Below are 12,441 nucleotides of genomic sequence, written 5' to 3' on the forward strand. Positions count from 1 at the left end.
ATGTGATCAATACAGTTATGTATTACTGGTTCTGTTGTTTTTACACATCTCCTTCTACAGTACATTTTCTAAATGCCTTGGATGTCAATGACTTCTGCGTATATGTGTCAGTGCGCATAGTTCATCTGTTTGTGAAAATGATTCCCAACAGTACTCCCCCCTAAGACAATAAGGGACACTGGGAGGAACATCAAATGTATAACTTCAGGAAGAAGCCCCCTCAGGATCACTTAGTGTGGAGTAGTTATCTCGTGTGTGTGTGTGTGTGTGTGTGTGTGTGTGTGTGTGTGTGTGTGTGTGTGTGTGTGTGTGTGTGTGTGTGTGTATGTCTGTGTGTGTGTGTGTCTGTGTGTGTGTGTCTGTGTGTGTGTGTGTGTGTGTGCGTTTTCTGTGCTGTCAAGTTGGAACCCACATAGAGCAACATTGGCTTTCAAGGTAAGTGAGATATTTAAGGACTGGTTTTACCAGTTCATTACTCCCAGTGAATTTCCATGGCTGAGCAAGGATTGGAACCCAGGCCTCCTGCGTCCTAGTCCATCACTCTATCCACTACACCACACTGGGAATCCCAGTTATCAATTAGCATACGTCAATGCACTGTTTTAGTTCCATTCAGTGACTGTATACTTTCTCTCCTTCCCTGCTCTTTCCAGGTTTATGTATGGAGTAAAGATTCAAGTCCTCTTCAAGAATGTTGGATTTGTCTCATGGACCCGCAATAGTTACTCTTTGTTTTCTGTGTTAATCAGTAATGGCAAAAATGCAACATGGCGTTACTTTGCAACAATGAATCTGAATTGGAAAGAGTGTTGGTTGTGGAAGGTGGGCGTTTCTATTAGAGGTGGTGAGCGGTCCCAAGAGCAGTTAGGTAGGGAATATTAAGTGATGTCTAGTATTGTTAACATCTTTACCCAAACATTTGTAGATAGGTGGAAACAGTGTGTTATACTTCTGTAAAAGCTTTTGCAACTGCAGACATTGCTTTGGAAACTTCCCAGGGCAAGAAAATGATTTTACATAAGCAATTCTGTAGTTGTTGACGATCTTTTGCATTATTTGTTGTTCTCTTCACTGTACTTGGATGTCAAGCAGGAGGGGGAATCTCCAGGTTGTCATAAGATTTCATATCAGCCACAGTCTGAAAAGCGCATTTGGTAAGGGTGATAATTTAAAAAGCATCTACTACACTCAGGCTGAAATTCTGCTGCTTAGCCTAGTAAGCTGCATCTAAGAAAGGCCCATTGAATCAACTGAAATTTGTTGATACAATTACTCTATAACTGCCACTGATTCAATGGGCCTACTCATTGACTTACTGTGCTAAGCAACAGGATTTCAACCATGCTGTTGAAGGAGAGAAGTATATCTGGCAGCGAAAAACAGATTTTGTTAAAGCTAACATGGCCTAGTGCCAGAATGAAACATAGGGAGTTACCTGTTTGCAATATGGTTTTCACCCCCCCTCTTTTAAAAAACAACGACCCAGCATCACATTATTTCTTGCATTGCATTGTTGTTATGGCTACAGCAAAGATAATAAACTTGTATTAAACTTGGCGTAGGATTTATAATCTTGTTGGATTTGAAAAACAGTGGGCTGAACAGCAAGATCTCAGCACCAGACTGCAGGAGCACTACAGTGGGTGGTGAAATGGAGTGATTTTTTAAAAAATGTTGGGTTATGCTTTGTGAACATTTCAGGGTAGCTAACCAACTGTCTTCTGCATGTGGTATCTTAAGTATGCCTTCCTCCCATTAGCATCACTGATGTATGCCTGTGGGAGGGGTCATCGTTGTTAGAAATTCAATCTCTCTCTCTCTCTCTCTCTCTCTCTCTCTCTCTCACACACACACACACACACACACACACACACACACACACACACACACACACACACACACACACACACCAGCAGACTCCAAATTACCCCCACAAGCAGAGGTAGTTCGACACATTCCAAAATCCGTATTAGAAAAATAACATTATTACTTCATAGAAGGCATAACCATAGGCAGAAATTGTGAGGCTATGTAGACACTTCAGCTTGCTGTCTCCATGCTCTGGGATAACTTGTGTTGCCTACCATGCTACAGTGCCATTGCTTTGGATGACAGCTTCCTGCTTCCACCTCCAAGTCTATATGTCATTATTATAAAAACAAATGAGGGGGAATAGATATATTTCAGAGGTTTAGCTTCATGTGCATGAAAATAATGAAGACTTGGGCCATGTGCTCTGCTCATGTTGGGTTGAATTTGGTTTATTCCTCATTGGTACCCAGTAGGAACAGAACATATTGTAGGTTGCCTCCTGTTAGGTGGGACAAGGAGCCTGCCTTAGACTGCTTATTTTAGCTGCCATGAAAGGAACAGCATCTTGTTTGATTATTTGGTGCATTGTTATATTTTTATAATTAAGGATGGGAGAAGAGCTTGTGGGACCTTATGTGCCAAAATCACATGTTTGGCTTCGGCTGCATTGACTTGGAGTGTAGGGTGAGCACAATTTATTCTCCTAGTTCCAGCAGCAAGTAGTTTAGGCTATTAATGGGGAAGATGAGGCTGCTTTCCATTCACGTTCAACTGATGGGTTTGCAGTTTCAAGATCGGCTGATGTGACTCAGTGCAGAATGAGCTCAATGAGCACATTCGTTGTGCAGATATCTTTGTATGAATATGTCTTTTATGGATCATATGTATAACGGAGGCTCTGAACCAGTGGGTTGCTGTGCATGGAAGCTCATGCTGAATGAGAACATGATACTCTTTCAGGTAACCATGGGATTCTCTGGTGTTTTTGCTACAATAGTGGAACACGCATAACCTGAGTTCTCAAAATATTTACTCTTGCTGCTCATCAATGATTGTTTACCTTCATGAGGTGTCTGGGATACTTGCATGGTTTGATCAAGAAGGTGTTCAACCATCATCAGCATTACTCTCATTGAGTAATGAATCTGGTTTGGATGCTAGGAGTGCCCAACACACCCAATATGGACCCATATGCCAACCAGAAATAGCTACATAATGCATGCATTTGTTGCATCCACACATTAATCCTTATAAATCCTTACAACTGTACCCTGGGAGTTAATCAATGTTGGCTTTGGAACCATGGTTTCTATTGAAACTTGTTTCCTGCTCAGCAAAGAGTTTTATAGTGGTGTGGTGCTTGAAAGTTTGTAACTATTTCGGAGAATCTGAAAAAGTCACATGTATGGATGACCACCCTTAGAATCCCCTTGCCAAGCATGTGGTCACTGGCTAGCAAGAGGAACATAGTTAAAAAAAAAGAATTCTTGTAAAATTCTTGATTTTCACCAACCAAATCTGGTGCTTCTGTATACTGTGTTGCTCTGGGAGAGAACACTCCACTGATTGTGTGTGGAAAAACAAGAGAATAACATGGACATAATTTTCCCTCAGTGTGGATCCAAAGTGTCTCTGTTCCTGCAATAATGTCTTCCATCAACCCCGGCCTACAAACCGGGAGCTTAACTATCCTGTTTCTGGGTTTTTGCATCTGCTGGCATTGTGCCAGAAATGGTACTGTCAAATCCACTGATCTTTCTACAAATTCAGTCATGCACCTGAAAGAAAAGGGAAAGTGCGGGGGGGGGGAGGGGAAAATCCCATATTTTAATTTCTGTGCTATGTAAGCAGTCAACACATTTACAGGGTTACAGAGAATGTACGTCCTTTAAACTCAGACAATGTAACCATTCTTTAACCTTGGTCTATCAATCCCAATGTTCTTCCTTTACAACTTGGAGAAAACACTGATGCTCATGATACTATAGGAACAGTCACTCAGAAGCCCATACACCCCTTCTTGCCTTGTGTGCTCTCATTTATGAATGGCGAGAATGGCATAATGTTTGCAATGATGAACTGCGGGTAGGTAAAGCTGGTTTCCATTCATATTCAATATTAGAAGCATTTAGACATTTCTTTCTCAACTAGTTGAGTTGTATTTAACTGCCCATAAAATTGTCTGGGGAGTATTTTGATCATATGTAATGTATAGAATGTAATTATTTGATGGATGGTATTTTTTCTTTTTTAAAAAATACATGTTTTTGAAGAAACCTCATGGCCTCACCTAAGCAAATCACTTTGATTTCCCTAGTAAAACCATGTCATTCAAAACATGTAAGGCAAATATATTAGGCCTGAGCTCAGCTCTCTCCTGTGGGTGTGTATGTACACATCAGAAGTGAGATCCACAGCTCAAAAGGGTGGGGAGAGTATTAGTTAGACTGTGTTTGGTGTAAGGTTCTCTTAAATACAACTGTAAACAATTCATTAAGAAAACCTCTGAGAGAGAATTTATCCAGCCATTCTCAATTTTTTTTTTACCATGGCCATAGATACAATATGAAAGAAATATAGACCAAATCAGGCTTGTATAACTCATATAACAAACCTTGTGAGGTGGTGTGTGAAGAATTGTTTCCAGTCTGTTTCCCCCTTTCAAATGTGCCAGGGTCCCCCATGGGCCCATTTGGCCCCACTGAAAATGACTGGTTAACCTTAGAATACCCACGTCTGTTCTGAACGCAGCTTTCATCCAAGAACCAATGAGTACTGAACAATTTACATTCCACCTGTGCAAATATTACAGGATCATTCAATAACATCGACTGTGGTCCTAAGCACACTTATCAAAGAATCAGTTCCAGGGAACTTGGCAAAAATAGCTTCCTAGTAAACATATATAAGATTGTGCGGTTGATTTAAAAAAAACAAAAACAAAACGCAAACACACTGTTTTCCATGCAGAGAAAGAGATGGGAGTGGCAAAGCTTTCTCTCTGACCTTACTGTTTACCCTAGTCTCTTGATGGTACATACCTGTAACTGAGGATAACCCTTCATGTTCTCATGAATCAGGCTTTATTGCTCAAAAGCATGTTGCATAATAAATGCATAACGTTTAAGGTCCTACATGTCTCACTGGTGGTTTTATTACAACAGATGAACTCTGCCACCCCTCTAGAAATCAGTAGATGCGCTATAGCATACGCTCTTGTGCTACACACAATGCGAGTGGTCTTTCTTCTGCTTCTACTGACTCTTTCCCCAGACTCCTTATTCTCTAGTCCTAAATTCCAGACTAGTCCTAGCCTTGAGCTGAAATCACTCCCTTGCTAGGATAGAGCTCCAGCAGTTCACCCATGAAGACGGGGTGGGCTGTCACCCCCCCACCTCAGGGTCAGGCTGCTCCCCAGCCAGCTCACTTTTGCTTGCCTCTTTCCCAGAGGCAGAAGGAAATGTGTGAATGCTTACTTGCCTAGATGTGTGGTTGCTCCAGAATGCCTCTGAGTGTAGGTGCCAGGGAAAGTATCCCCCCCTTTGCCCCTTTACGACCTGCCTTTCATCTCACCAAGCACAATGGGCACCAGCCACTGCTGGGGCAAACTGGGCTGGCTGGTCAATGTCATGCCTATGGATCACATCCAGCCCCTTCTAGAGGGACAGCTGTCTTACCATTATCACCACTGCTATACTACCAGTACTGCTGCTAATGAGAATTGTAAAGGCAGAGTAAAGCAACGGCTGTAACCTGAAGAGCCTGAAGACCCTAAAATGGGCAAGATCCAGAAAAAAAACGGGTGTGGGGGGGGAAGAGCACTTCAAACACCCCCCCCCCCACCCACACACACACAATGGAGACCTTCTCCCCATTCTGCGGCTTCTGCTCAGGAGCAGCTGGGAGGGGAACTAACGGAGTCCTTCAGGCTGTTCTGCTTTCCCTTGAAGCTCTCCTCTCAAGCCAGGCGAGACAGCCGGTTCTGTCCTATGGGGTACCTCTTCTTGGAAGTGTCCAGAGGCTAGAAGGAGGAGAAAGGAAAAGGGAAAAGAGAGAGAGAGAGAGAGAGAGAGATTGCGAAGTATTTAAGGCACTCCAGACAATTGCTCATTCCGTAATGAGTTATTACTCTGCCGAGCCAAAGGTCATTAGAAAGGATAAGGGCGGCCATAAAAGCGGCCCAGCTAGCATGCTTTTCCTATAGAGATTATCATTATTGGCTTATTAATACGCGATAATGTTGAATTATACAGGGCAATAAATAGGGAAAAGGTTGACTTGGAGTTTTAAATATTTTATGAATCTCGAAGCGAGCGTCGCAAGTCACGCCGGCTCGTTTCGGAGGACGGGAATCGGCAGCCGGATCCCGCCGGCGCTTCTCCCTCTCTCGCCCTCCTCATCTTCCTCCGGTCCGAAACGATCCTTCTATTTCGGGGGGATCTGTTTGTATGTCTGTTTGCTTAGGCCGGGTTCCGTTCCCGCGCGAGATTCCCCACCGAATATGGGGAGACTCGGGGGGGGGGGGGGGGAGAGGCAGAGGCCACGTCAGGAAACATTGAAAAAAAAAGAAAACGGCTCTTTTCTGAATGGCCGAAAAAAAGACGCGGGCCCCGGAGGCCGGAGAGGAAGGGATTTTAAACTCCTCGAAACCCCGCGGCCCATTTCGATGTTACGAAGACAAGAGCGCAAGTCCTGATCGTTGAGACGGGAAGGCAAGCTCTCGCCTACTCCGAGTGAGTTTCTTGACGAACTCTGGCTTCGTAGCTTTAGAACACCTCGGTGGGTGGCGTGTAAAAAAATTGATTAACAGATTACTGTATAGGAGTCGCGATTCAAGTTCTCTGGCTTTTGGGACATTCTGGAAGCTCCTTTTTGCTGACGCGGGTCTGTGCTTAAGGATAGGCAAAGTCTGGTGTGGGGGGCGGTTGTCCCCCCCAAGAATCAGCCCCGTACTTTTCCAGCACCTTAACACCACCCCACCCCTACTCTCTCCTTCTAGCTGATTTGGAAGGGACAGGCTTTGTGGTGGCTTTTTTAGTGGTCCACGTAAAATATTAGTCAACCTGGTTTTCGGATTTGGAGACTGGACCTCTTGGCCTTCTTCTTCTTCTTCAAAACCAAAAATCTTTACTCTCCACAGGGTGTTTTGTCAACATTAGATATCCGACAAATTCTTTCGAAGGAAGAATTTCCTCTTTTTAGTTTCCTCTTTTAAAAAATGCAAATGCAAAAGCAGGTGATGTTTTTATAGACCTCTAAAACAATTGTTATAAAGTCTGCTAGCATTCGTGGATCAGAACCATCCACTTCCTCAGGCGTGTACCCGTGTGAAGAACTTAGCCCAAAAGTTCATGGCAAGGTGGATTTTGCCAAAAAAGTTGCTTTTAGCTGTGTTTTACATAAAACAGGAGGGATTAACTTTAAAGAATAAAGTATACAAACAAGTAGAAAAATAACAGAGTAAGGGTCATATGGCTAACTTACTTGGGAGTAAAGTCCGTTGAATTTAGTGGGACTTTCCCCTTAAAAAGAAGCGAAGAACTGTATTAGGTGGGAATTTTTTTTCCTTCCTTCCTTCCTATTTACGTACTTTAAAGCTTTTCTTTCTTGCTTGCTTTTCTTTCTTTCTTTCTAGATATCTACCTATTTTAGAGCTGTAGATCTTAAATATGCCCCTGCAATCTGACATGACACGGCAAACAAAGTCCAAAGATTCCTCTCCAATCCTGCCTGTAGAATGATTGCTTTCTCCTCCTGGAGAAAATTATTTTAAAACAAAACAAAACCCGGTGTAATTACGTTCCCTACGGTTAGTGATGCTAATGATAAAGAAGCAATATAACCGGACGGAAACAAACAATAAACACTGCTTCGGTAATGTTCAAGATCTGATTGCAGATTAACTGGTTGATAGCTAACCAAACTCGAGGGCTGAGGGGCTTCGCTTGATCAAACGCCTCCGGCTCTCATAATTCTGTCCAAAATCGCAAGTTAATTTGAAAGTAGAGGCGGGGGGAGGGGGCTGTCGATAACAAAAATTGTAAACTGTAAGTAAACGATGTTTTAGATGGAAATTACGGCCGGCACAAGGTAAAGCACGGATTAAAAAGATGAAATCTGAGGTATATTTTAGAGGCCCCGCCGAGTAAAAAGGGGCCGAACTCTGCAATACTGTACAATTCTAGTGGCTAGAAAACGTTTACACAGCAATCGCCCTTCGCAGCCCCCCCATCCCAAATTTACTATGAATAAATTGCAACCTCAAGCACCGAGAAAACATTGGCCGGCGGTTCTCACACCTCTCCTCCCCCCCCCTCCTTCCCCGCTCACGCCCAGCACCGAACGCTCAAGTCTACAGAAACGATTCCATTTTTCCAGGATTTCTTCCTCTTTCGATCCCGCCCTATCCTGGCCCCTTAACTTTGCCCCCTCCCATCTCGACCCATCGACCCTGGAAAAGGAGGGAAACATATCTACTTAAGCGGGGGGGGGGGGGCGATGCTATTTTTTTCTCTCCTCGTCCGATTCCTGTACCCGAGGAATGGAATTGGCTTAAGCCGAAGGGGACACGCCACCAAACAGGAGCCAGATCGGACAGAAAGGGGAATCAAACCTCCCCAAATAATCCATCGTTGCATACATACATACATACATACAATTATATCGATATACAGAAAGCTTCGCACATGCATGTACAGAACACAAGCTCGATGCTCGCTCGCACACCCACCACAGAGGAACCCGAGAGAGAGAGAGCTCTTTTACCCTTTGACAGAGAATCCGCTAAGCGGCCCGGATTCTTCTTCTCCCTCGACCAGCCAAAAACACCATTTTCGTCTTTTCAGAGGGTGCCGGTTTTGGTCCAGAAGAAGTGCCTAACGGAACGCAATCTAGGCACGGAGAAAGGAGATACATACAAAGTTACATTCGTCGCTCTCCTCTTTCTCATTCCCCCTCCCCACGTGAGATGCGAAGCTTCGTCCTTCCTTTGTCAAGAGTTTTACAGAAGGGTTTTTTTTTTTGTGTGTGTGGGTGTGTTGGAAGGAGGGGGCACATGGGTGTTGTGTTTTGTTTCCCCCTCGCCTCCCGCGCCCAGGAAACTTCTCCTTTCTAACATCCCTTTCACTTTCCGTCCTCCCCCCCCCCCCGCCTGCCTCCCCGCTCGCCTTTCCCAACCTGAATCCTCCATCATCCCCCACCGTCAGTTCTGTAGGAGTCGAAACTCCTCCGCGGCGGCGGCGGCGCCTTTCTTACGACGGTTCTGACGGCTGTCTAAGCGGATTTCGGAGGCTTTTCCCCTTGACGGGAGCGTGGGCAAAGAAAGGGAAAGGGAGAGCATCATGAGAAGCCCAAGAAACGAGCGTTGCAGGGAAAGTTGCAGACTTAGTCAAAACTCCCTCCCACAGCCTGGAGTATTTCTTTAAAATATATATATATATCCAGAAAAGAATGAAAGCGCTCCTTGGAGGTACTATTAACAGCCCAGACTCTGGGATTTCTTTCTCTCCTTTTTCTCTCCTTGTTTACAGCTACAGAAGGCAAAAGAGCCATAAATCTTCAGGCAGCCTACAGAGACAAGTGCATTTGTATGCATCGTTAGAACTAGCTAATACCTAAACCCATTAGCAAGGCATGTAGAATTCTAGTTTCCGGTGTCCATTAACTTACAGTTAAATTCTAGAGGAAAGGGCATGGCGATTAACATAAACTATATCCATCATATTGTTTGTCATAATAGATTAGTCAACTGTGGATGTGTGTGTGCGAGAGAGAGAGGAAGAGGGTGCGGATGTGTGAAACTTTGTTCGTCCAACCGCGCTGATTTCCAAAGAGGGAATAGGCGAGATGAATATATATCTCGCCTATTCCCTCTTTGGAAACACACACACACACACGCACACACATCCATATCGCCCACACCTCCTCCTGCCTTCGAGAACCACTGCACCGAGAGGATGCACGCGCGGGCGTCACACGATTGTCCTGATAGAAGGAAGGTAGACGGGATGCCCTTCTCGTTGGGCCTGATTGGGGAGGAAGGAAGGAAGGAAGCGAGAAAGGCTGTTCCTAAACCATAAGCCGAATAAAACGATTCCGCAGCTCAGTACGTGTTCCGTTGGGAGGCGACTCCACTGGATTTCCTGGGGGTGATTCTCAAGTTAAATCAAGGATTTCAAAGAGAAGAACCGCACTAGTATATCAGAACGCCATACTGTACAAAGTTACTTCCTCCGTTCCTATCTGTCTGACTGACAGGCTGTCTGATTTTATTTTATTTTATTTTATTTTATTTTATTTTATTTTATTTTATTTTATTTATTTATTTATTTATTTATTTATTTATTTATTTATTTATCGCAATGGAAGGCCCCTCCTCCTCCATCGCTCCTTCAGATTTACTCCTGCTGCCTCGTCTCCTTTCCCTAATCGGTCCTCTTGCCTCCCTCCCTCCCTCCGGTCCCCCTCCCACCTCCTCGGGCACTCCCTCCCCCAATCCTTGGCCGGTTCTTTCTTGTCCCTTGTCTTTGTTGAATGACGTTCGATTACGTCCCCGTCCCAGCGCGCCCCCCCGTTCCTCCTCCTCCTCCTCCTTCCCCCCCCCCCCGCGCCACCGCTTCTAACCACCACTCAAGGAACATATAATCTGCTCCTTTTAAACCAATACCACCCTTATCCTTCTTTTAAAAACAAAGCAAAGCCAAAAACAACAACTCAACAACAGACCGCCCTTGCCCCCCCCCCAAGCGTCGATTCCCCCTTTTGGATGCGCCCCCCCTCCCCGTCCATGTTTAGGCGGCGCAGAGATCTGTGAACTTTTGTAGCTCTGCTTTTCCGTCTTCGCCCGTGAAAGCGTTAAAGGTAAGGGTCTGGAACTCGTAGGCAGCAGCCGGCTTTTGTAGCGATGATTTATGGCTTCAATCTTGGTTCACCCAGAGTTCACATGGATTTGCTGCTTCTGAGAGCTAAAAGATGGTCTTGCTTGACAAGTGTGACTATTCGAAATGCCGCTCTCTCTCTCTCTCTCTCTCTCTCTCTCGCTTTCTCTCTCCCCCCCCCCAAACCTCTCTCTCCCCTCGTCTCTTTCCCATCTTCTGTGGTGTAAAATCGTTTATAATTGAACCTAAAGCCCTGCATTTGCTCTCAGATGAGCAAATCTTAGCTATCTAATTGGTTATCTAACACATGATAGAGAAGATTTTTGTGTGTTCATCCTGTGTTGTAGTAGTAGTAGTAGTAGTAGTAGTAATAGTAGAAGTAACAACAACAACAGCAACAACAACACACAACCACCACCAGCCCATGATCAAACAAAAGGATCGAAGGGGGTGGGAAAAAAATTGGTCTGGCCCCAGCTACAATTCCAACGCCCAACGCCCTTCTTTTCCCACCCCATTTTTCTTTGTTGCCAACCTAAGACTATGGAGAGGAGGGCTGGAGGATGAATCTGGAAACCGCCGTATGAAGCTGGCGTTGTGTTAGATCTGGAAGGAGACGAGGGCTTGCTCTCTTTTGGGGAAGGGCTGGCAAGTTTGGGATTCTTTGCCTTACCTGAGACTCTAAAGGGTTATTACAGTGACCTCCCCCCCTCCCCCGGCTTCCGTAACAACGCACCAAAAAGGCTTCCTTAAACACACAACCGAAAGCGGGTTTTTAAAATAGACAGTGCAGAATCTTCGCCCCTAAATTTGCATAACGTGACCAGCCTGCCAAGTAACCTAGCCTGGAGCTTTCTATTCCCGCGCAGGAATCGAAATAACAAATAAATAACCGAGAAATCCGAACTTCAGCACCGACTATGTGGGGCTGTTTGGAGCATTCCTGCCTCTTATTTGCCTGTAAAATCAGCCCGTTCGGGATGGATCGTATCACGCAAATTGTCTTCTGAGATCAAACGGGTTATTCTATCGCTTGATTTATGTTGCAGAGAAAATCAGAGACTTTTTGAATTTTCCACGTCTGTGTGCCTGCGTGTGTGAATGCATGCGTGTCCGCACCTATGGAGCTCGAAAAGAGCACCCGCGGGGCGCAGTGAAGACTTTATGCCAATTTTCTAGTGCTCCCCAATCTGTTTCCCAATAAAGATGGGTCCTCCTGATAAAATAAGCAAACTATTTCTCACTCCTTTTCGGAGGAAAGTGCTTCGAACCGACTATCCCAGATCGATTCATGACAACGCGAATTTCAGGCCAGTAGTAAGGAAAACAAAAAACGAAACAAAAACAAAAAGACCCACCAAAGGACAGAGTCAGACCTTCCAGACGATCTTTGCATCTTTTTTTTTTTTTTGGTCTGTCGGAAGCTCCACAATTCTTACCGAAGCCGGCTCTGAGCGTTTCACCAAAGCCCCGTTTCTGAAACGGAGTTGTATTTCTCAAGCCTTCGAATTGGCCTTAAGGGTTGAATAAGGCTTTTGTGACATACACCCATGCCTAAAGGGTCTGTGTCCCTTTTTTTTCCCCCTCCCCTAAAGGAAGTGGTCTGATCCATTTGAAGTATGGGCATCTGTCTGTCTGCCAGTTAGGAAAAGTCCCTGCCATAAAGCTCTCCCTTGGTCCCCAGCATTAATTCCGAGACTGCCCTATTCAAAGGCCTTGAGGTTGGGATTCAGTGTGCTGGAGTGCATTGAAA

General features: G+C 44.8%; 2 protein-coding genes and 1 long non-coding RNA gene across 14 annotated transcripts in view; 2 read left to right on the top strand and 1 right to left on the bottom strand.

Annotated features, from left to right (window-relative positions):
• The window catches only part of HOXC8 (homeobox C8), a 159,882-nt gene that overhangs the window by 98,156 nt on the left and 49,285 nt on the right, over positions 1-12,441 (top strand). The window lies entirely within an intron of this gene.
• The window catches only part of HOXC4 (homeobox C4), a 100,800-nt gene that overhangs the window by 39,074 nt on the left and 49,285 nt on the right, over positions 1-12,441 (top strand). The window lies entirely within an intron of this gene.
• LOC144586429 (uncharacterized) lies at positions 1,808-8,952 on the bottom strand. Its single transcript, XR_013541254.1, has 2 exons — positions 8,578-8,952; positions 1,808-5,833 (listed from the first exon to the last, which is right to left on the bottom strand). It is a non-coding gene; the product is annotated as an uncharacterized LOC144586429 (long non-coding RNA).

This window comes from Pogona vitticeps, chromosome 2, assembly GCF_051106095.1.
Source record: "Pogona vitticeps strain Pit_001003342236 chromosome 2, PviZW2.1, whole genome shotgun sequence".
NCBI lineage: Eukaryota > Metazoa > Chordata > Lepidosauria > Squamata > Agamidae > Pogona > Pogona vitticeps.